This window comes from Panulirus ornatus, chromosome 69, assembly GCF_036320965.1.
Source record: "Panulirus ornatus isolate Po-2019 chromosome 69, ASM3632096v1, whole genome shotgun sequence".
NCBI classification, from domain to species: Eukaryota; Metazoa; Arthropoda; class Malacostraca; order Decapoda; family Palinuridae; genus Panulirus; species Panulirus ornatus.
The window spans coordinates 13,305,006-13,329,253 of NC_092292.1; the positions used below are offsets into that span (position 1 = coordinate 13,305,006).

At 44.1% G+C, this 24,248-nt stretch overlaps 1 protein-coding gene across 3 annotated transcripts in view; it reads left to right on the top strand.

The window, feature by feature from the left end:
• The window catches only part of LOC139747513 (uncharacterized), a 1,014,963-nt gene that overhangs the window by 341,692 nt on the left and 649,023 nt on the right, over window positions 1-24,248 (top strand). For all 3 annotated transcript variants that reach the window (XR_011712405.1, XR_011712406.1, XM_071659904.1), the window contains exon 3: window positions 3,649-3,805. The gene's annotated coding sequence lies outside the window, so the exon portion shown is untranslated. The remainder of the gene's footprint in view (window positions 1-3,648; window positions 3,806-24,248) is intronic.

Consider the following 24,248-nt stretch of genomic DNA (forward strand, 5'->3'; position numbering starts at 1 on the left):
CAACGATTGTATATTAGATTCAGTGATCCATGTATAGCTAAATGATGATGAATATCTCTCCAAATAATAGCACAAATAAACACAGAAAACGTAAGGTAAACCCTATATGATATACGCTATGCTTGCTCAAATAGAGGCGTGAGGAAATCAATTGGATGAGGAATATACGATATGGAACACACACACACACACACACACACACACACACACACACACACACACACACACACACACACACACAATAATTGTGTCCTTGCTGTATGCATTGAGTTCACACACAAACACACACACACACACACACACACACACACACACAATAATTGTGTCCTTACTGTATGCATTTGGTTCACACACACACACACACACACACACACACACCACTATTTTGCACGTATGCATACACACCCGCAGGCAAAGCCCACATACACCACTTAACCACACTGACCTGATTCCGAAGCAGATTTAGGCACAAGCAGGATCCCCCTACACGCATGTAGAACACAGAACCCCCTCCTGCAAACAACCCTTCAGTATACTGACTTTAAGCCTTCTGCTGGACTATCTTCTTTACGTCTCTGTAGATTACGAGTTTACTATTACTGTCTTCCAGCAGTTGTCCTCGTCATAGACCATCAGGTCTTCTTTTTCCTGTCTCTCCCAAGTACTGTACTCCAGCAGTTAGCCTCGTCATAGACCATCAGGTCTTCTTTTTCCTGTCTCTCTCATGTACTACACTCCAGCAGTAAGCCTCGTCATAGACCATCAGGTCTTCTGTTTCCTGTCTGTCCCATGTACTGTACTCCAGCAGTTAGCTTCGTCATAAACCATCAGGTCTTCTGCTTCCTGTCTGTCCCATGTACTGTACTGCAGCAGTTAGCTTCGTCATAGACCATCAGGTCTTCTGTTTCCCGTCTATCTCATGTACTGTACTCCAGCAGTTAGCCTCGTTATAGACCATCAGGTCTTCTTTTTCCTGTCTCTCTCATGTACTACACTCCAGCAGTAAGCCTCGTCATAGACCATCAGGTCTTGTGTCTCCTGTCTCTCCCATGCGCTGTACTCCAGCAGGTAACTTCGTCACAGACCTTAAGATCAGTTATCTGTCTCTCCCACAGTACTGTCTCACAGAAGCTAAGCTCGTCTCACATCATCAGGCCATCTGTTATCTGTCTCTGCCTATGTATTTCCATGTGCTGTGATCCAGCAGACAGCCTCATCATAGACCATAAGGTCACCCTGTCGTCTGTCTTTGCCATGTACTATCTTCCAGCAGATAACGTATGTCACAGACCATCAGGTCTCTTAATATTTGTCTTTCGCATGTACTCCCACGTCCCATCGCCTCAGTAGATAACCTCGTTATAAACCTATTTGGTTTCTGTTCTCTCTCTCTCTCTCTCTCTCTCTCTCTCTCTCTCTCTCTCTCTCTCTCTCTCTCTCTCTCTCTCTCTCTCTCTCTCTCTCCAGCAAATAACCTCACCATAGACCAATCAGGTCTTCTGCTGGTGGTCTTGTCTCTCATCTGCATCCCTTACGTGTGCTGCCTGCCTCTCTCTCTCTCTCTCTCTCTCTCTCTCTCTCTCTCTCTCTCTCTCTCTCTCTCTCTCTCTCTCTCTCTCGCCTAGACACACAAGGAGCTCCTCCTCCCCAGCCACCTCCCACCCGCGTTACCTCTGCCGTCCCCTCACTATCACAACACCAGACCAGGAGCACTCATCAACACCAACACACTCGCCATCTCCCCGTCGGCGTGATCCTCTTGTAACCGAACAAGGAGCATCAGGAAGAGGGTGTTGGAGAGGCCTTCGACCCCTTAGTCTTCTCGCAGTATAAACACAAGCCAAGAATCTGTTTCCCATGGGGTCCATCACCCTCTACTCCCTCCTTGATACTCTTAACTACAAAATTCGGAACTTTATTTCTCAGTCGAAGCTTAAAAAGGTGATTTTTAACTTGAGAATTAATGATATTGGAAATAAATAGATTTAGGTTTCTTTTTTTTTTCGTAGATGATGTATTCGCCAACATTGTATCTTTCTCACTACTGATATTACAGATTTGCACTATACCACTTTTATCAGCGATAGAAATCTTGTACAAGTATGTCATTTTAAGTCCAGCCTCTCGCAGGTGTGTGTGTGTGTGTGTGTGGTGTGTGTGTGTATGTGTGTGTGTGTGTGTGTGCGTGTGTGTGTGTGTGTGTGATACAAGGGGAGAATTTTGTACTCGTTTTGTGTGTGTGTGTGTGTGTGTGTATGTGATACAAGGGGAGAATTTTGTACTCGTTTTGTGTGTGTGTGTGTGTGATACAAGGGGAGAATTTTGTACTCGTTTTGCTCCGTTTTTCACCTCGGCATATGTACCATGTTCTTTCTCCTATGTGTATACATGCACAAAACCCCGTCTAATCTGTGTGTGTGTGTGTGTGTGTGTGTGTGTGTTCTATTTATCAGGTCTTTTAATTCACTGCCATAGAACTGGCCAGTTTGTTGATATGAGGACGGTAGTTCCAGTGAGCTATTGATGTAACGAGCAGTTTACCAATTTCGAAAATGCCTTTAGGGATGACGTCGCGTTACGAAGAGAGTCACCTATATATGAATTAAAGTTGTCCGAAAGTAATGGACAACATAGATGCATCTTTGCTTCGTAGAAAATATTGCTTCTAGACGACCCTCCCCCCCAAAAAAGGCTTCTATTTAAGTCAGGTATGGTCGAGCGCCTTGGAGCTTTACAGTATGTATAAATTTGTGAAAGAAAACGAAACGACTTTGTCTCCTGTTTCAAGTCTTATGTTTGTAACTGACGAGTGATAGATGGCGCGGAGGTTGAGGCGTGTGTCGTCTGCTAGAACGAAATCCTCGTGTCACGTTCTTAGACACTGATAGTGTTATATACTCTCCTCACCCACACGAAATCTAAGACTTTAACTAAAGACACTTTGATTGGGTAGGATGCACTCTGGCCACCCCCAAACGAGGTGGCGTCCAGCAAAGTAACATCCATTTCCCTCGTTGGTCAACAGTTAAGACTCCCAGATTTTCCAGACAACTGAATTGATCAAAATTCAGTACTTACCGAAGAGTCATTGATCTTCATTAGTTACTTAAATTGATCATGAGTCATTATTGAATAACTACATCACTTTAGACGTACATCTTGCATTAGGTGAGGGGTATGGAATGACTTCATTGATATACAAGAATTGGCACTACTTGCTCTCCGTTGCCGTCATAGTGTTGAATCATTTATCCTTTATGTTTTTTCCTCACCTTAATATGATTACTCGGGACTGAGCTGTGCGTGGATGGGGTCACATTCCCTCAAGTGTCAGTCGGGTGCTAGTGTTTGTAGAATCTAGGAGTGATGCCAGATAGAATTCAGACAACACAGGAGACAGTAGTGATTGGAATGAAGTTACCATACGATCGTGAGAGTGTCCGGTAGTGGTATGATAGCGAACGTTATTTTAAAGGCTTGAAATCAGCTGGACATTGACGCCACCATGTTCGAACACTCAACTTAAACATTGACGCCATGTTCGAACACTCGACTTGAACTAGAGTCACACACATATACACACTTTTGAACTTCCTATCTGTGGCTGAACTGATAGTGAACTCAAGAATTATATTTTGTGCATTTCAGATCGTAGAAAAGATGACTCAAAAACGCACTTGGAAAAAAAAAACTAGAAGAACCTTAATGGCGTCGTAAAGTGATGAACTGGTAGTTTGCGTTGGTGATTTTCCAAGTGGCTCCTCCAGCACAGGACGGGACGGGATCTTCTGCCTTCAGTACACAGGTAAGTCTCGATGGCAACACAAACATATACAGAAAAAAAAAACTGACCGGCACCAAAATAAGCCCCATAACGTAGCACCAATATAAGAACCATATCGTAGCACCAAAATATGTCCCATATTGTGGCACCAAAATAAGCCTCATATTGTGGCACCAAAATATGCCTATAACGTAGCACCAAAATACGCCTATAACGTGGCACCAAAATAAGACTCATAACGTAGCACCAAAATAAAGCCCTTAACGTGAAATTGATCATTTGGCTTATTCTCATTCATGGTTTGTTGTGAGGTGTGGTTGGTTTTTTTTTTTCAAGATATGTTTGTCTTGTCACCGAACGTCTTCACGTCATCAACGTCGCTCGAAGCAGTTCTACAAAAGGTAAGATAAGCTTTACTGTGTCAAAAGATGTATTTACATTGTCACATGATCTGGGTTTGTATTATGTGTTCGATTGTCGTGACGCTGTACCGTTTTCGCTTCACTGGTTTAGCAAAAGCGTTTCTGTCGTTAATTTCGTGTCATTTAGGTTAACGTTTGGGTCACTGTAATTATCGCAGACTCCTTCCCAGGACGTTCGTGGATTAGTCAAATTAAGTAATTTTATGGAGAACTAATTTTTTTTTCTAGTTATTGCAAGTCTGCAGCACATCAGGTTCTTCTGGGATTTCGATACGAAAGGAATCTAAACTCTTTTGTGATCAGTGTTTCATATAGACGTTTAAGGGGAGCTGATAGTAAAACATATTCTCGTAAAGTATCGTATGGTAGTGAACGACTTCGTTCACCCTGAAATCTTTTTGTTCGGATGTTGGTAGACTCATGGTCTCGAAGTCTCAAAGAAATTCGTTCGAAGCAGCGCCTAATCGAAGCTACACCGAGACTTCTTTCTCTCTTTCTCCGTCTGCCGACACGGAGAGCTCCGGGTGTTCTGTGTTTGGTGGAAGCCTTGCCGGTCTCTCCGTCTCTCTGTGCCGACAGAGGAAGGTTTAGGTAGAGGTCCGACCAAGTGTGTTCTGAGTCCCAGCGTGAACCTGTTCGAAGCGGTACCGAACACCATGTCCGTGGAGACGAGAAGTTTCGGTATGGCTCCGACCAGACGTGTCCTAGAATTCTGTTCGTGGTTGTATATCGTTGACTGCATCGAGGACATCATGCAGATTTTGATTATAGTTATAATATGAATTTTTAGTCTTACCTAACCCAGGAAAAGGGCTTAAAACATTGTTTTTTTTTTTTTTTTTTACATAATCACTTGTGTGACACATCATTTGGGAGCAGAAGGAGCCAGTGGTTGAAAAGATTGAAACTCACCATGAGCGGAAATCATTCCTCAACCACATAGAAAATATTCACATGGTTATAAATATAAAACGAGACGTTAAGCACGTACGTTAATGGTATAATTAAGAAGGTCTAACTGTATTCTGTTTTGTAACAATTACTTTTTTTTAAAAGAAATCTTTCGGAGGTTTCTGATTGCAGAATGAAGAGAAAGATGAATGACTGAACTCGCTTGGTTTGTTCACATTGTTATGTGACTTTGTTAGTTCATCGTTTATTGAGTCTTGTGTTTTTTTCTAAGTAACCCGTTCTACTGATTATTTATTGCCCATTGCTCTACTCTGAAGTGTAAGTGTTAACTACATATGCCGAAACTGTGAGACTGCTAGTAGTGAACTGTTAGTTCCTGATACTTCAACAGTTCGCTTTTATGTGTGTGTCTTAAGACGGGTATAAGCGTTTAGACTATCGGTAATAGATTCTAACTTGGGGCTTTTCAATAGTCTGTCTTTTCATCTTTATGCATTTAAGTGTCTTAAGAGGCTTAAGTAACTGGTTGTTATTACCGAGTTGTACTGTACGAAGAGGGAGTTTTACAGTCTTGCGTCCTTATATGATGGATCTTGAAGCTCTTCTGTTATACAACCTATAAGCTTGGATCATTTTGTGCTCATTACACTCCCGCTCTTTCACAACACCATCATCATCATCACCACACCGTCATCTTCACTGTACAAGGTTCACTGTACTTTTCACTCCATACTTTTATCGTTACTGTAAAGGCTATCTTCAGTGCACCTTATTGCTAAGCGCATCATCGCAACGCCCCAACACCACTCTCATCATCACTTCATCCCCGTCACTACAACCTCGTTGCCATTGGCTTTTGACATAACCCTTACGGATGAGGTCGAATGCTAGATCTCGGCTCAGGCATTTACACACACACACACACATACACACACACACACACACACATAGCATCATCAACAATATATTCATCAAGACGCTAATGACCAGTTGGTTGCCTCTGGCAACAACAGGGTTGGATATGTCTGTCTACCAGACGAGGAATTTTGAAGAAGAACAAATCTTTATCATCATAATGAGTTCACTTTACACGAGGAGGAGCATCTTCATGGCTATGTGCATAGTTACTTGTTGGAAGTGGGTGGGAGGGAGTTGTCCACTCGTGGGGTCTCCATTTCTTGAACTCTCTCTACTACCATAGAGCTTTTCACTCGTTCTTCATTGTAATGTACAACCATACATGTAATTCCCTGGTTACTAGACTCTGTTTCCCCAGTTTGTGTTGTCATAGGAACTGTTAAGCCCTTTGAAATTACCACGATTGATATCTTCTCTTTGAGTCTCGTTTCATGATTGTTCTTTTCACATTAACTGGTTAATCAGACTGAATGTGTGTGTGTGTGTGTGTGTGTGTGTGTGTGTGTGTGTAGCCAACTGGCAACAGGTTTATGGACGCTGAATATTTGTGTCTTATGATGAGAACTTGTAGTTTGTAGATCTACAGAGGGTAAATATGGCTTCAAGAGAGTTTATATAGCGTGTCTAACGATGGTAATGCACTTATGGGGTGATTCTGTGTGTTTTAACTACCTGTTCGTTGGTAGGCTTGTTTGACGTGCACTTTGCACGGGGTGTTTTTTTTTTTTATAGTTTCCTCTTTGCTGGCGTATGGTAAATTCTTGCAGATAATGCTAAAACTAGTCTTTCTAACGAGATGCTGGAATTCAAGTCTTGAATCCAGTATATTTCGACCTTCTGAACTATTCCATGAGAACGCACAACACCAGCAGTCCTTTATTTTAAGTTTCCAGTTTTCTGTCGTCAGTAAATCCTGTAGAACTGTCGAGAGACGATTGTTTCTGAAGGCGTCGAAGAATCGATGACACGTCGCGTGTCCACAGGTCTAGGATCGCTGGAAAGGCTCCTTCCCCACCCACCAGTGCCTTAAATATGTGCCCCCTTGCTGAGCATAAGCCCGTGTCTCGCTTTATCTTCGGGTGATTAAGCTCTCGTTTCGGTGGTACGAGCACGCGCAAACGATATCAGAAGATGATAGGGGGAAAAAGATTCCGAGATCTCGTTAATCTTGTAGCTTCATGTGTAGGGTCGTGAACAAAACACACTAGATGCGTTATGGCCCCGAAGCATGAATGAAACCTATGCGGACATTTTGGGCGTAATTACGGTTGATTTCCCCCGTTTACCGCCCATAAAGGGGTTATTTCCTGGAGCTGTGTAACGACCTCGTTAATCCTCCCTCCCCTCCCCCCTTTTCTTTTTTTTTTAAAGCCGTGTTCAGTGAGGTGGCTGTGGAGCGCGTCCCGCCCACGCACCTCCTCTGGCCTCTGGTGTGCAACTGTTTATTTTTATGTAGATGCTTCGAGTGCATTTTGCTCGTGTTTTCCAGGAGGATGAGAGAGAGAGAGAGAGAGAGAGAGAGAGAGAGAGAGAGAGAGAGAGAGAGAGAGAGAGAGAGAGAGAGAAGTGCGTTGTGGGGGGAATTCATAAGGAAGTGTGTGTGAATGAGAAGAATTCAGCGACCAGATATAGACTCAAACTGGATTATCAGGATTTCCGCGTATATCTATATATACGCAGGTATATACACAAGGAAAATGGAAAATACGAGGTGACAAGCGCTTTCGTGTAATTTTCCTCGTCAGGGCCGTGTTTGTAACTTGAGGGAGGTGGGGTCGTCGAGGGTGACCTGTGCCCTAATCCCTTCACCTGTTTCTAAAGTCAGTTGCCCGACCCCCGCCGCCCAGTGGCGGCTGGGTTATTCATCCTCTGGTTCTCACTATCTGTGCTCAGTCCAGACGATGTAATTATACGAAAGTGCTGGTCACATCTTATTTTCCTTTTCCTCCAAATTTTCTTAGCATCTCAATTGTGTACTCGCTACTTGTGTACTTTTTGCATATATATATATATATATATATATATATATATATATATATATATATATATATATATATATATATATATATATATACACACACACACACACACACACACGTAGATAGACACAAAGGAAAAGAATCACCAGGACTTGCATGAACATTGAACATGTTCAATTTTATTTGCTCGTGGTTCGTAATTGCTTACATTATCACCAGAGGCTAAACAACGAAGGGATAATATGTGTATTACATCCACATTAAAAGCATCTGTAAGTATTAGAAAGTCCAGTAAATTCAGGAAATCAGTGAATATAAAGTATCACGAAGGTGTATAGACGGAATAATATGGAATTGGATGATAAGTTCCTTTGAGTAGAAACATCCCACTCAAAACCATGTCGTACATAGAATGCATTCAGACGTAGCCCTTGCACGTAAACAGATGAAATAAGGACATATTTCTTAATCAAGACGGAAATCCCACAGTACACAGGCGAATATTGTAACGGCAAAACATGCATTTAAAACAAATGGATATTCCTCACCTAAACCCAACAAAAAGACTCCATAACTCTTTGAAATATAGATTCCAAATTTCTTTGACACTTGAGACAGAACTCTTTACCGTATGTTGATTATAGACGAAATGATCGGAACTAAGTCTTAACCTTGCAAGACAATGGTAGTAGGCACGAACTGGTGATATGGGATTTCGTCTTATCCTACGGGAAAACAAACGCAGCAGAGATATAGTTAGTGTGTGATGTCGACTGTCAAGATCTTTTGAATGTTTGAGGGTTGGAATAATTGCCTTTGAAACGTACAATCTTGGTCATGAGTTTAGCTAGGAAGCAGTGCCTCCATTCGCTCGATTGTACAGCCACGTTTGAATGCATTCCACGCAATAGAGAGTTTTGAATGGGTTAAGTCTTGAGAACTTTGGACCTTTGTTATCTATTGTCACTTGTGGCTTTTGACGATACTTTTAGTTTCAAGTTATATTTTTAGAGTTGCTGGGCTTTGTGATTTGTACAGTCAGTATTAACGTAAGAAGACGTAACACCAAAATATATGCCAAAGGAATTAAAGATATTGTCATTGTATCTGAGAACTGCATCCTGCAGGGTATGAAGGCACTTCTTCATCTCCCCCAGGGGGAGAGCATCAGCATTTTCCCCCCCTACCCGTGTGATGGTGGACCTAAGGGCGTCTCTCTCTCTCTCTCTCTCTCTCTCTCTCTCTCTCTCTCTCTCTCTCTCTCTCTCTCTCTCTCACTCCCTCCCACTCACCCTGAAGGCCGCCGCCCCAGCGATGTTCCGCCGTGGACATGATTTGACAGGTCGTCACCGCGCGGTTATCAAGAGAGACGTTGGCGCGAGACAACATCATTCTAGTCCTACCGGCGGATGATTACGATGAGTGATGTGGCCTGAGGATGTGGTGATGAATACTAGGGTGGGTGGAAGGAGAGGTCTCGGGCTGGCTGGGGCGCAAGTGACGGCTGAGTAATGGTGCCGGTATGCAGATGAGGCGTCCCGGACACTGAGCAATGGTCCTTCCACCGTCGCTGCTGCCGCTCGCACTGCTATCGGGGCCTCTGGCCCTCTGGCCCCCTCTCCCTCCAAGCTCCTTCCTCACCAGTGGCTCTACGAAGTCCCCCGTGTTGGTCTAGTCTGGCCTGCTGGTGGGAGGAGAGGGGGAGGAAAAATGGCATCGCTGGAGACCAGGCTTATTAAGAGGTGCTGAAGATAGTCATGCGCTCTTCCATAAGCCCTCAGAGATGTATTGACTTCCAGGTATAAGCCTATGGGGGTTTGTAGACTTATACAATAGCTGGAATACTTACAGTAATCTCGATACAGTGATGAACTCCTGTATTCATAGGATTGCTGCTTTTATGGAACTTATGGCACTAAAAATGTCACTTTTTTCTCATAAAAACTCGGTTTCTACTGAGCTGAATCTTGGGATACGACTGGACGTTTTAGAATGGAGGGGTAACTGGTTGAAATCACTCGTCATAGCAGACCTGCTGCTTGACATCTGGACACACACACACACACACACACACACACACACACACATCAGTGATGGAGCCTCGGTTTCGGAACGTAGCGTTTTCTCTTTAAAAACCATGTGGCTACTGAATTGCTAGTCCAGGCGTGTTTAGTGTGAAGATGAGCTGTTGACCTCGGATGTCCACTTTGATTACTGACCTGCTATTGTAAGGTAGTCTAAATGTAACTACTAAATTGATGATCCAATTCAGTAGTGTGACCCGTGAGCCGCTATCCCAGGGTGTCTTAGCATGACCACTGACAGGGTAATCTAGGTTGTCTAAGTGTGACCACTGACCTACAACCCCAAGGTATTTAGTGTGGCCAAATCCTGCAGCATAACTGTGTCCTGGAGGATGTAGGTAATTCCATCAAGTTTCCTGAGGGCAAAATACCAAGACGTTTAATATCGACATATTTTCTAAAACAGTTTCTTTCAGCTTCAGCTACAGCCAGCGGTTCTAAGTAGACAATGTGGCTCTCTGTTGTGGCACGGGAGGTCGCCAGCTTCGTTCGCAGCTCCTAAGACAAGGTCTCTCACTTGGCCAGTCAATTTGGTTACAATGGGCATTATTTCCTCTGGCATATACAAAGGTGATCATCTGTGAAAGTGGAGTTAGGTGTAATGAAGAGAGAAATTTTCAGTTTCCTTCTTATGTTTGTAAAAAGGATATAATGTTTTGGGACGCTTCAAAGTTCATGGTAACCATTTCTTTCTATACAGCTGTTACCAGCAATTCTTGTGGTTCCATTCCTCACTCCAGACTTCTCATAACGCCAACTTTTCAGACAATCCTTCGCAACATCTTGAGAGTCGTACAGTCGTGCTCAAATGGTCGTACTGTCGTGCTTTAGGGGTCGCACCGTCGTGTTGTGGGGTCGTACCGTCGTGCTGAAGGGCCCTCCCGTCTTGCTCAAGAGGGTTCAAGTTTCGATGTTATCAATAATATCCATAATTCATTTAGTAAATAATCGTGATTCTAATCGTCATCAGTGATATGCAAATTGGCTTAGGAGAGCGCTGTGTCAGTCTGCTGTGAGTACTTCTCATACATCGCCAGAAAACATCGTGTAGGTTATGATCTAAAATGGAGAGAGATTCGATCACCTTTATGTATTTTAAGACCTGTGTATAAGGGATTTCAGCGAGAGAAGGCTGTCCGATCCAGGGTACATAGAATTCGAAGCAGTTCTTACGTATGCGTCCGAACGCTTTAACCTGCCATTTCCTTGGCCATGCGATATTTATCGCGATGGTTGACGCTCCTGTGACCCCCCCCCCCCCCCTTAGCCAGCAAACCCGACTCTCCTTTCGCCGCGTGAGCACCTCCTTCGCCTGGACGAGTGGGACAACGATCCCCCCCTCAGCCAATGACGCACTCTCTCCCCCCTCGTTACAGATGGGGTCGTCAGCTGACGGAGACTCACCGCAGCAGGAGAAAAACTACGAACTATAAACGTCTCTCTATGAAGACAAGTGGTTCTGTTTACTGGCCTGTCTCTTTTGGACGGGATCCCCCGCCGTCTCTCTGTACCCACGAGAGGGTGAGGGAGGGGTTTTGCACGTGGTTGCGACGCCTGTACCGTATGCCATTATATGGGGTGGAGGGCGTGATCTTCGTGGCTGAGACGTTCATTCTGTGATGAAGAACATCACGGGTTCTTGGTTCGATGCTCGACTGTCTTGACATATCTTAGTAGCGTTATGTGTGTCCTACGTAAGCGTGGATTCCTTCTGGGTAGCAATGTGTCTTACGATGCCTCACATCGCGTAACTAGTGGTAGAGGAATTATCATTTCCCCGCAAATAGAAGTGAGAATAACTGATCAAATACGTTGTTGAGATTTACGATGATATGAAGACTAAACGTTCGATTTGTGACCAATAACCTACTTGTGAGTTACATGACCTGCCAGTTGAAATGGAAAGACTCATAAAACGAGCTCGTTATCTTGAGTCTCATAGAATTAATTCACGGTTTTCTGAGCATTATGTCACTCTTCTCATCCATTAAAGAATAATTATGATGCTTCGTGGCTCCTCTCTCTTTTTTTTTTTTTCATGAGTTGATTTAATGCGTGATATCCTCGATGTAATGTGTGCAGTCTACAGTGTAAGCAGGGGTCCTGCAGGTGCAAGTGATTCGACCATGAAACGAGGAAAGGAAAACATAACTCTTCTGATAGATAGATAGATAGATAGACGTAGATAGATAGATAAATAGACAGAGAGATAGATAGATAGGTAGATAGATAGATAGACATATAGAGAGATAGATAGATAGGTAGATAGATAGGTAGATAGACAGATGGATAGATAGATAGGTAGATAGATAGATAGATAGAGAGGTAGATGGACAAATAGATAGATAGATAGATAGATGGCTAGACAGATAGATAGATAGACAGATTGATAGATAGATGACATGTTTGCGAGTATGGAAACTTACATGAGTATAAAACACATGTGTACACTTATAGAATCATTAGTGCATCTTATTTTTTTCTCATACACCTTATAATTCACCATTCATCCCCCATGGCTATGATAGGGGTATATATACAGCATCTTACACACTGTCGAATGAATATATTGCAATGCCTGATCCTCGATGGATATCAAGAGTGTCCAGCGATGCAGTGTGTTTGGGTGAGAGTTACGACCTTGAGTGCTTGTGGTATATGCATTTCTTCCCTCAGAGTCTCCCGCCATCTTAAATACCCCAATGGGCGGTGTCCCTAAGCCATCATTCATGTACGGTACATTGAAGTTTGGAACTCGATATCACAACACATTTTGGGATGAAGGACCTTAAGGCTCCTTGATCAATTGAAGCCATGATCACTGACAACATTAATCATAGGAAATACATATGATCAGAGTTCATGATTACTCGAAACTTGATGGCGATGGTCTGAAACTCTAAAAAAAAGAAAAAATATTGGTCAGAAATGATGAAACGGAAATGGTTAAAGAACGAACAGAGACCTCGTACATGGGAAGTAGACACCAGTAGATGACTTAAGTAGAAACCGAGGTCATCGACCTCTTTGACCTCACGTGAGAAAAGTGAAGAAGGTTCGAAACCCCAAAAGGTAAGAAATTGGGACTGCAGATTCTTTGAATCGCTGATGACCAGGGGGTTGAGACCACATTCTGGAACGAGTAATTAATACATTTTTTGCCCAGACGAGAACTTAGTGACATGGCACAGCGAGATCCCGCAGGGGTGGCACATGTGTTGTTCCAGGATCGTGGAGAGAGAGAGAGAGAGAGAGAGAGAGAGAGAGAGAGAGAGAGAGGTGGCACATGTGTTATTCCAGGATCATGGAGAGAGACAGAGAGAGAGAGAGAGAGAGAGAGAGAGAGAGGTGGCACATGTGTTGTTCCAGGATCGTTGAGAGAGAGAGAGAGAGAGAGAGAGAGAGAGAGAGAGAGAGAGAGAGAGAGAGAGAGAGAGACAGAGAGAGAGAGAGAGAGAGAGAGAGAGAGAGATTGTGCCCTCGAGACCAAGCGTCGCTCCGTCGAGAACAAGTGTCGCACCGTCGAGACCAGACGTCGCTCCGTCGAGAACAAAGTGTCGCGCCGTCGAGACCAGACGTCGCTTCGTCGAGAACAAGTGTCGCACCGTCGAGACCAGACGTCGCACCATCGAGAACAAAACGTCGCACCGTCGAGACCAGACGTCGCTTCGTCGAGAACAAGCGTCGCACCGTCGAGACCAGACATCGCTCCGTCGAGAACAGACGTCGCACCGTCGAGACCAGACGTCGCACCATCGAGAACAAAACGTCGCACCGTCGAGACCAGACGTCGCTTCGTCGAGAACAAGCGTCGCACCGTCGAGACCAGACATCGCTCCGTCGAGAACAGACGTCGCACCGTCGAGACCAGACGTCGCACCGTCATTTTTAATAAAACCAAATCTACGACCTACGTTACCCTGAGGAGTCGGGCCGTCGTGTTGCTATAGAGAGAAATTCAAAATCTTAAAATCACGAGACGAAAAGAAAAAAAAAGAGAGTTAGGTCGCTTCTGTCACCTGATTTTCAAAAACCTTTCGTTGAAGGTTAAAGAAAAAAGATCTTCCTAAGAAGGATGTGCACTCGATCATCTCTCTACACCAGGAAGAGTTGTGACCTGATGCAAGCTTGTGTTAGAACTGACTCGCATAATCTCACTTCCATGTCATTTAGTGGATTGGCACACACACACACACACACACACACACACACATACACACACACACACACACACACACATACACACACACACATACATACATACATACATACATACATACATACATACATACATACATACATACATACACACACGCACATACACATACACACACACACACACACATACATATACATACATACATACATACATACATACATACATACATACACACACACACACACACACACACACACACACACACACACACACACACACACACACACACACACATACATACATACATACATACATACATACATACATACATACACACACACACACACACACACACACACACACACACATACATACATACATACATACATACATACATACATACATACATACATACATACACACACACACACACACACACACACACACACACACACACACACACACACGCCAGTCCTCTCCTTTAAGAAATCTGATATCACAGACATTAATGTCATTTTCATTGGTCCTCATGACCACAGTGCTGGACTCGGATACCCTGAGTGGGTGACCCCATTGACACGGATTCATCATGACCCCGCTTCGCTCATACCGCCCCGTCGACATGACTTCGACAAGACCCATGTGACCCGCCTATCACTCACCAGACGGACGTGATTGAGTTTGGCCTCGTTTGGCAACCTGACCCCACGTGATGCCACGAAGCTTCAACCTGATCCTAAACTGGTGTGGGACTTTTACCTGTTCATATTTCCTATAAGATATCCATGGTAGTGTGTTTCCTTCCCTCAGGGTCCCTGTTGTTTCTTCTGTTTCTCATCCCCTCGCTGGCAGTTGTTGAGCCAGAGGGAGAGGTTCGCCGGCAGTTGTTGAGCCAGAGGGAGAGGTGGATAGGGAGGTGTTCTCTGCTTTATCAACCTTTTATACTACCACAATCGTCCTCAGAAAACGGATAACCTTGTCATCATGGATCATCAGGTTTCCTGTTACAGGTCTCTCTCATGTACTCCTATGTACTCTTCGGTGAACCCCCTGTTTATAGCGCCTTTCTAACCTCCCGGACCAATCTGACTGCTTAACAGATATCAAAAACCTTGACAGGAGAAATGACAACGTGAACCAATGTCAGGTTCTCTCCTCCCGAAAAGGACGAGCTTCATTACACGTGGAAGTGTGATGTGTGTGTGTGTGTGTGTGTGTGTGTGTGTGTGTGTGTGTGTGTGACAACACAATACGTATCTCTGCTCTTTGAAGATCAATTCACGTAGGATCATTTCCTCCGCACCTAACCCATTCTTTCCACCCAAGCTGCTGCTGCTGCTGTAGCCTTGATAAACACACATTGTCCACACAGTTATCCACCACCATAGCGAGGACTATTATGAGAATCTATTTGAGCAAAAGACGACGGGGTAGGGAGGCTGAGGAAACAGAATTCAATTATAAGAGTAATGATGCAATATGTTGTAACACGAGGGATGTTGTGGGCTATATTTGTGTGCACACTCGATTTGTCAGAGGTTCTCCATGGACTGTCGTATTTACTAAGAGCGGCAACGGTAGACAGTGAGAGGTTTATCAAGAGAATATCATATATATATCAGAGCTTTTATTATTCACAGTTGGAGCTGTATTTTTTTTTTTCTTCTTTTGAATCCACCTATTCACACCCTGCGGTCATATTTTTGGTGGGGTAAGAGATACCTACATGAAATGAGTAGCATTCTTATATATATATATATATATATATATATATATATATATATATATATATATATATATATATATATATATATATATATATGTATATATATACATAGAGAGAGAGAGAGAGAGAGAGAGAGAGAGAGAGAGAGAGAGACGTTCATGCTTTATATGATTCTATTTCATCTTCTTTTTTGAAGGCTGGGTTTGTAGTGGTTATTGTCGGTCAGATAGGATCATAGGGATCCCAGAGTCTTGCTCTTACCATCTTGAGAAAACTGTAATGCTTGTAATTCAATTTCTTCCGTAGAAACGTTCGTGGTGGGAGCTGTCTGAGCGTTGTGTGGTCGTGGAGTGAAACGTGATATTCATGAATCGCGGACTTCCTCCTCCTCCTCCTCCTCCTCTTCCTACCCTCTGTGATTCACGTCCGTTTCCACCTGTATCTTGACGGTCAACACCACCATTTATGCGTGAGGTTATGTGTTACGTCTTGGTAGGTGGGAAATGTACCAGGATTCTTAAGCAATCGAGCACAGCAGTGGGTCATTTCATTTCTTGTCCGACGTCAACCCACTGGTTTCGTGGTTTGCTCCTTCACCTCCATTCTTCTGTATTAAGGCTCTTGGTCAACGCCATCACTATATTCAGTCATCATCGCTACGCACCATCACTATGCTTAATCATCATCGCTATGCACCATCACTATTCTTAGTCACAAATCGCTACACACCATCACTAATTTCAGTCACCTTCGCTACATACCATCACTATGTTCAGTCACCATCGCTACGCACCATCACTATGCTTGGTCACAAATCGCTACACACCATCACTAATTTCAGTCACCTTCGCTACATACCATCACTATGCTCAGTCACCATCACTACACACCATCACTATGCTCAGTCACCATCGCTACACACCATCACGCTACGCACCATCACTATGCTCAGTCACCATCGCTACACACCATCACTATGCTCAGTCACCATCGCTACGCACCATCACTATGCTCAGTCACCATCGCTACACACCATCGTCTAACGTGACCACTATCGTCAGTGTACAAAACTACTCCTTTTGGTCATCTTCACTTTCATGTACTGCCATTCTTGTCCAGCCGCTCTCTCTCTCTCTCGGACATTATCTCTCCTCTTAGCCATCTTCTTTCTCGGGAGTCATCACCGTCTTGGTCACCGTCAACCATCGTCACCAACATGCCTGGCCGACCGCATTATAGCCCACCATTCCCAGGGAAAAGACACCGACCACCTCTTGATCAGTTCCATTTCGGGCCACCATTCGTTTGGCTTCAATCAGCCTCAACCACCTACTATTCTCTCAGCTTTCACCGTCCTTGCCTCCAGTTCCCTTCGTTTCTACCATCCTAACGACAGTTTTCTTAGTTATTACCTTCCTAAGCACCATTCCTCTCGTTGCTACCATCCTAGCGTACCATTCCCTTCTTTCCTACCATCCTAGCGTACCATTCCCTTCGCTCCTACCATCTTAGTGTACCATTCCCTTCGCTCCTACCATCCTAGGGTTACCATTCCCTTCGTTTCTACCATCCTAGCGTACCATTCCCTTCGTTCTTACCATCCTAACGTACCATTCCCTTCGTTCCTACCATCCTAGCGTACCATTTTCTTCGTTCTTAGCGTCCTAACGTACCATTCCCTTCGTTCCTACCATCCTAGCGTACCATTCCCTTCGTTCTTAGCGTCCTAACGTACCATTCCCTTCGTTCTTACCGTCCTAGCGTACCATTCCCTTCGTTCCTACCATCCTAGCGTACCATTCCCTTCGTTCTTAGCGTCCTAACGTACCATTCCCTTCGTTCCTACCATCCTAGCGTACCATTCCCTTCGTTCCTACCATCCTAGCGTACCATTCTCTTCGTTCTTAGCGTCCTAACGTACCATTCCCTTCGTTCTTACCATCCTAACGTACCATTCCCTTCGTTCTTACCATCCTAACGTACCATTCCCTTCGTTCCTACCATCCTAGCGTACCATTTTCTTCGTTCTTAGCGTCCTAACGTACCATTCCCTTCGTTCCTACCATCCTAGCGTACCATTCCCTTCGTTTCTACCATCCTAGCGTACCATTTTCTTCGTTCTTAGCGTCCTAACGTACCATTCCCTTCGTTCCTACCATCCTAGCGTACCATTTTCTTCGTTCTTAGCGTCCTAACGTACCATTCCCTTCGTTTCTACCATCCTAGCGTACCATTCCCTTCGTTCCTACCATCCTAGCGTACCATTTTCTTCGTTCTTAGCGTCCTAACGTACCATTCCCTTCGTTCTTACCATCCTAACGTACCATTCCCTTCGTTCTTACCATCCTAACGTACCATTCCCTTCGTTCCTACCATCCTAGCGTACCATTTTCTTCGTTCTTAGCGTCCTAACGTACCATTCCCTTCGTTCTTAGCGTCCTAACGTACCATTCCCTTCGTTCCTACCATCCTAGCGTACCATTCCCTTCGTTCTTAGCGTCCTAACGTACCATTCCCTTCGTTCCTACCATCCTAGCGTACCATTCCCTTCGTTCCTACCATCCTAGCGTACCATTTTCTTCGTTCTTAGCGTCCTAACGTACCATTCCCTTCGCTCCTACCATCCTAGCGTACCATTCCCTTCGTTCCTACCATCCTAGCGTACCATTTTCTTCGTTCTTAGCGTCCTAACGTACCATTCCCTTCGTTTCTACCATCCTAGCGTACCATTCCCTTCGTTTCTACCATCCTAGCGTACCATTTTCTTCGTTCTTAGCGTCCTAACGTACCATTCCCTTCGTTCCTACCATCCTAGCGTACCATTTTCTTCGTTCTTAGCGTCCTAACGTACCATTCCCTTCGTTCTTAGCGTCCTAACGTACCATTCCCTTCGTTTCTACCATCCTAGCGTACCATTCCCTTCGTTCTTAGCGTCCTAACGTACCATTCCCTTCGTTTCTACCATCCTAGCGTACCATTTTCTTCGTTCTTAGCGTCCTAACGTACCATTCCCTTCGTTTCTACCATCCTAGCGTACCATTTTCTTCGTTCTTAGCGTCCTAACGTACCATTCCCTTCGTTCCTACCATCCTAGCGTACCATTCCCTTCGTTTCTACCATCCTAGCGTACCATTTTCTTCGTTCTTAGCGTCCTAACGTACCATTCCCTTCGTTCCTACCATCCTAGCGTACCATTCCCTTCGTTCCTACCATCCTAGCGTACCATTTTCTTCGTTCTTAGCGTCCTAACGTACCATTCCCTTCGTTTCTACCATCCTAGCGTACCATTTTCTTCGTTCTTAGCGTCCTAACGTACCATTCCCTTCGTTTCTACCATCCTAGCGTACCATTTTCTTCGTTCTTAGCGTCCTAACGTACCATTCCCTTCGTTCCTACCATCCTAGCGTACCATTTTCTTCGTTCTTAGCGTCCTAACGTACCATTCCCTTCGTTCTTAGCGTCCTAACGTACCATTCCCTTCGTTTCTACCATCCTAGCGTACCATTCCCTTCGTTTCTACCATCCTAGCGTACCATTTTCTTCGTTCTTAGCGTCCTAACGTACCATTCCCTTCGTTCCTACCATCCTAGCGTACCATTTTCTTCGTTCTTAGCGTCCTAACGTACCATTCCCTTCGTTCTTACCATCCTAACGTACCATTCCCTTCGTTCCTACCATCCTAGCGTACCATTTTCTTCGTTCTTAGCGTCCTAACGTACCATTCCCTTCGTTCCTACCATCCTAGCGTACCATTTTCTTCGTTCTTAGCGTCCTAACGTACCATTCCCTTCGTTCTTAGCGTCCTAACGTACCATTCCCTTCGTTTCTACCATCCTAGCGTACCATTTTCTTCGTTCTTAGCGTCCTAACGTACCATTCCCTTCGTTCTTAGCGTCCTAACGTACCATTCCCTTCGTTCTTAGCGTCCTAACGTACCATTCCCTTCGTTCCTACCATCCTAGCGTACCATTCCCTTCGTTCTTAGCGTCCTAACGTACCATTCCCTTCGTTCTTAGCGTCCTAACGTACCATTCCCTTCGTTCCTACCATCCTAGCGTACCATTTTCTTCGTTCTTAGCGTCCTAACGTACCATTCCCTTCGTTCCTACCATCCTAGCGTACCATTTTCTTCGTTCTTAGCGTCCTAACGTACCATTCCCTTCGTTCTTAGCGTCCTAACGTACCATTCCCTTCGTTCTTACCATCCTAACGTACCATTCCCTTCGCTCCTACCATCCTAGCGTACCATTTTCTTCGTTCTTAGCGTCCTAACGTACCATTCCCTTCGTTCTTAGCGTCCTAACGTACCATTCCCTTCGTTCTTAGCGTCCTAACGTACCATTCCCTTCGTTTCTACCATCCTAGCGTACCATTTTCTTCGTTCTTAGCGTCCTAACGTACCATTCCCTTCGTTCTTAGCGTCCTAACGTACCATTCCCTTCGTTCTTAGCGTCCTAACGTACCATTCCCTTCGTTCCTACCATCCTAGCGTACCATTCCCTTCGTTCCTACCATCCTAGCGTACCATTCCCTTCGTTTCTACCATCCTAGCGTACCATTCCCTTCCTCGAGTCTTCTTAATTGGTCTGTTATCAAATTCCATCCAATCGGGTGGTCATGCATTGTTGCATCTCTGTAACTATCATCATTTGAAGTTTGGTTGCAAAATCGTTTCATCGTGTATGCTCAAATCGACTAAGACCACGAGAAACAACATTCCATCCCTTCAAATTATCTTAGTTATCCCCCCCTCCTCATCTTATGACGTGGGACGTCAAATGTAAATTCTAGTGTGCCACCTCACAGCTCCGTGCCTTGGGTCAGCCAGTAGTCAGCCTTTCCACGAGACGTTGTACACCCTTTACAATATCATATCTATGAGATTAAAACTCGCTAATCTTGCTGGGTGAACCTGGTGGAGTTGTGGTTATATGTTCCTCATAGAACCTTCCCTAAACCAACGAAAGTGACTTTCCCTAAACCACAAATCAAGACACCAAATTTTACCCTACACAAGGCTCTTAATTCATACCTATGATAAATACACAAAAATGAATAGAGAGAAAAAGAGTGAATTACGATGAAAAAGATCCTCTTGAACGTTCTCCATCATTCGTAGCCTCGGAGCAAGTAACGACGTTGGATAATCTGTCCTATACATTGTGACTTCGCCATAAATATGATGATAATTGGCAGGTGCTGAGCCACCGAGCTATAACTCACTTTTTGGCAGCTGAGATTAACACCACAGATGGCCAGCAACCGCCGCGCACGCCAACCATCCTTTGGGGCTGTGAGCAACAGGGCGACGTTGATAAGAAGTATCTCTCTCTCTCTCTCTCTCTCTCTCTCTCTCTCTCTCTCTCTCTCTCTCTCTCTCTCTCTCTCCTCGTCCTTCAGTTGATGTTATCTTTTATGATAATTTGAATTGCTCGAGTCTCCTGTGAGTGTAATTACTCGTGTGTCTTTGTGATGTGTTGTTTTCATATCGTTTGTGAGAACATCGAAATTGATATATATATATATATATATATATATATATATATATATATATATATATATATATATATATATATATACATGAGGTGATCTCGCACTTCAGTAGGAGGTCATACAATTCTATTTGACATGTGATTTTTCTATACATGTGGCACATGTTTCGTAGAGACAATCCACCTCATCAGGTGCCAGTACTTAACAAAGTGTGTGTGTGTGTGTGTGTGTGTGTGTGTATGTGTGTGTGTGTGTGTGTGTGTGTGTGTGTGTGTATGGGTGTGTGTGTGTGTGTGTGTGTGTGTGTGTGTGTGTGTGTGTGTGTGTGAGCCCAAGATACTTGCTTTTACAGGGCTGAGCTGGGGTGATTTCAGAGTACCAAAGTTAACATATCGAATGGGGGATAAGGGTGTGGACGCGCCCACTTTGGAAGGATTTCTGAACTGGAGGAAGAGATTCGAGTGTGTGTGAAGAGGGATGTCATGTTAGTCAGGAACATCATGTTGGGTATTTACTGATTTGTTCCTGATCGCTAACGACGGGAAAGATAGATAGACCTTACCTCCAGTTAATGAGAGGAAGTCGAGTGGTCAAAATGTTGTATATTGTATGAGGAATGTAGGAGAGAAATACGACAGACACACAAAAGTTATAGCGAGTAAGAGAATTTTGAGCCAGACGCCTTGGGAGTTGATAGACTCAAGACTCGTGATGCATGTAAGTGGTATGTTTGCGCAGCCGTAAACACAAACGCCACCCTTCGCGCTGAAACAATGATGGAGAGATTATAGTTAGAGATTTGATGGTGAAGAGGAGATACATCCCTGGGGACTTAGATTGGAAAGAGTTGATCAGAGGAGGAAGTAGACAGATGATGTTCAGCAGATTGTAGGCTGGATCTGAGATGGAGAATGTTTCAGAAATGGGTAAGAGAAAGAGCCAATTGTAGGATCAGAGTCGATGAAGGTGGGGTTGAGTCCCAGTCAAGCTTGATGGTTAGTTAAGACAAGGATCATTGACCAGTGTTACCTCTCCCACTCAGCTCTAGAAGGACATTATCTTTTATATTTTTCACATACGGTTGTCATAGAGTGTTGAAAATTTATGATTTCGAACAAGGCTTTGAGTGAGTTATGTGTTGTCAAGAAATATGAGAGAGAAATATCGGTAAAGAGATTTCGATATCATCGCCTCACACATCCTCACACAAGATACTTGACAGTGGTCGTCCTCCACAATAAGGACAAAAGATGATTAGCCAGCTTCAGAGTTGGTCGCCAAGCAAGAGATACTCACTAGGGCCTTATCTCCAAAACCGTCAGGATCTACAGTGGAGTCTCCCAAGGCGCATTTCTTTCTCCATCTCCCTGTATTCTCTTTCTCCATCACCTCTCATTACCTCCCGCAAGCCAAAGTGTGGAAGGTTTTTCATATGCCGATAACGAGGTCACAGCCACATCACAGCACCATAATACGACCCAAGCATCAACAAATATGCAACACTCAAACATCATAGAACAAGATTACTGGTTCACCCATAACGGAACATATGCATCACTGCAAAAGTCTTTCATCACCTGTTAAACTTAGACAGACATAAATCAAACCTTTACCCTCTTGTCACCCTGAATGGTCAACCACTTCCACCTATCATAGCTCCAGCCATCCTTAGCATCACATACGATACACATATGAATTTCCCTCCCTATACTATAAACATAGACACTAAGGCTATCAGTAAACGAAATACCCACAGAATCCTTGCCAGTTATCAAATTGGACAAGAGCAAGTCCCTTAGTATTCTTTGCAAACGATTCATCCACCTACCCTAAGCAACACTTCACCTGCCTAGTCATCTACCCTGGCACAAGCAAATGTAACAGGGCCTCAAACCACATAAAACAGGGCACCAGGAACAATTCCCGGTTGCCCAGCATCCATAAACATTCATCACTTGCCTCATCAAGACAAAAATCCATCCAACACAACCGCACTCTGTTCTTAGCAAAATCATGTCACCGTTCTCGTCTAAACTAGTCTACAACCAACAACCATCTTCCAAGTAGATATAAAAAGCTGACACCTACCTTGCATTTCAACAGCCTCTACTCATAGACCCTCCTCCCTCAATAAAGACAACAATGACAAAACATATACACCCCCAAAAATATAACCCGACAGTTACTGAACAATCGCCCTCACACTCAGTCTTGAACCACAACCTAACCTGACATACGACACCGTTCTGAAACTACTCTTCCCAGACGCGTACGAGTTACACTTTCTCTTTTGCGATCTGAACACCACCAATATCTCCAACGTCACTGAGGCAGTTTTAAGACACTGAAGACACAGAACACCTACTCCTGAATTGCACTGTTCTCACCACACGGAGATAAACACGCATCACCGTACTATATGACCTGGCTAGCATCCTAGGGGCAAGGAATATATATATATATATATATATATATATATATATATATATATATATATATATATATATATATATATATGATATTGCGTGTAGGTATGAGGACACATACATGACATGAATACAAACCCACAAGCTCACACACACACACACACACACATCTACCTTGGGTGGGATGGGGGAGGTTGGTAGATTTCCAGCGAGAGGACTTCCACACGTGGCGTCCGCTGAAGGATTTACGGGAGGTCAGGATCGTTACCAGCAGGAGGACAGGGAGGCTAGGAAAACACTGGCCCTCCCTCCCCTGTAAGGGCCGCCGACACAGCCTGGGGGGGG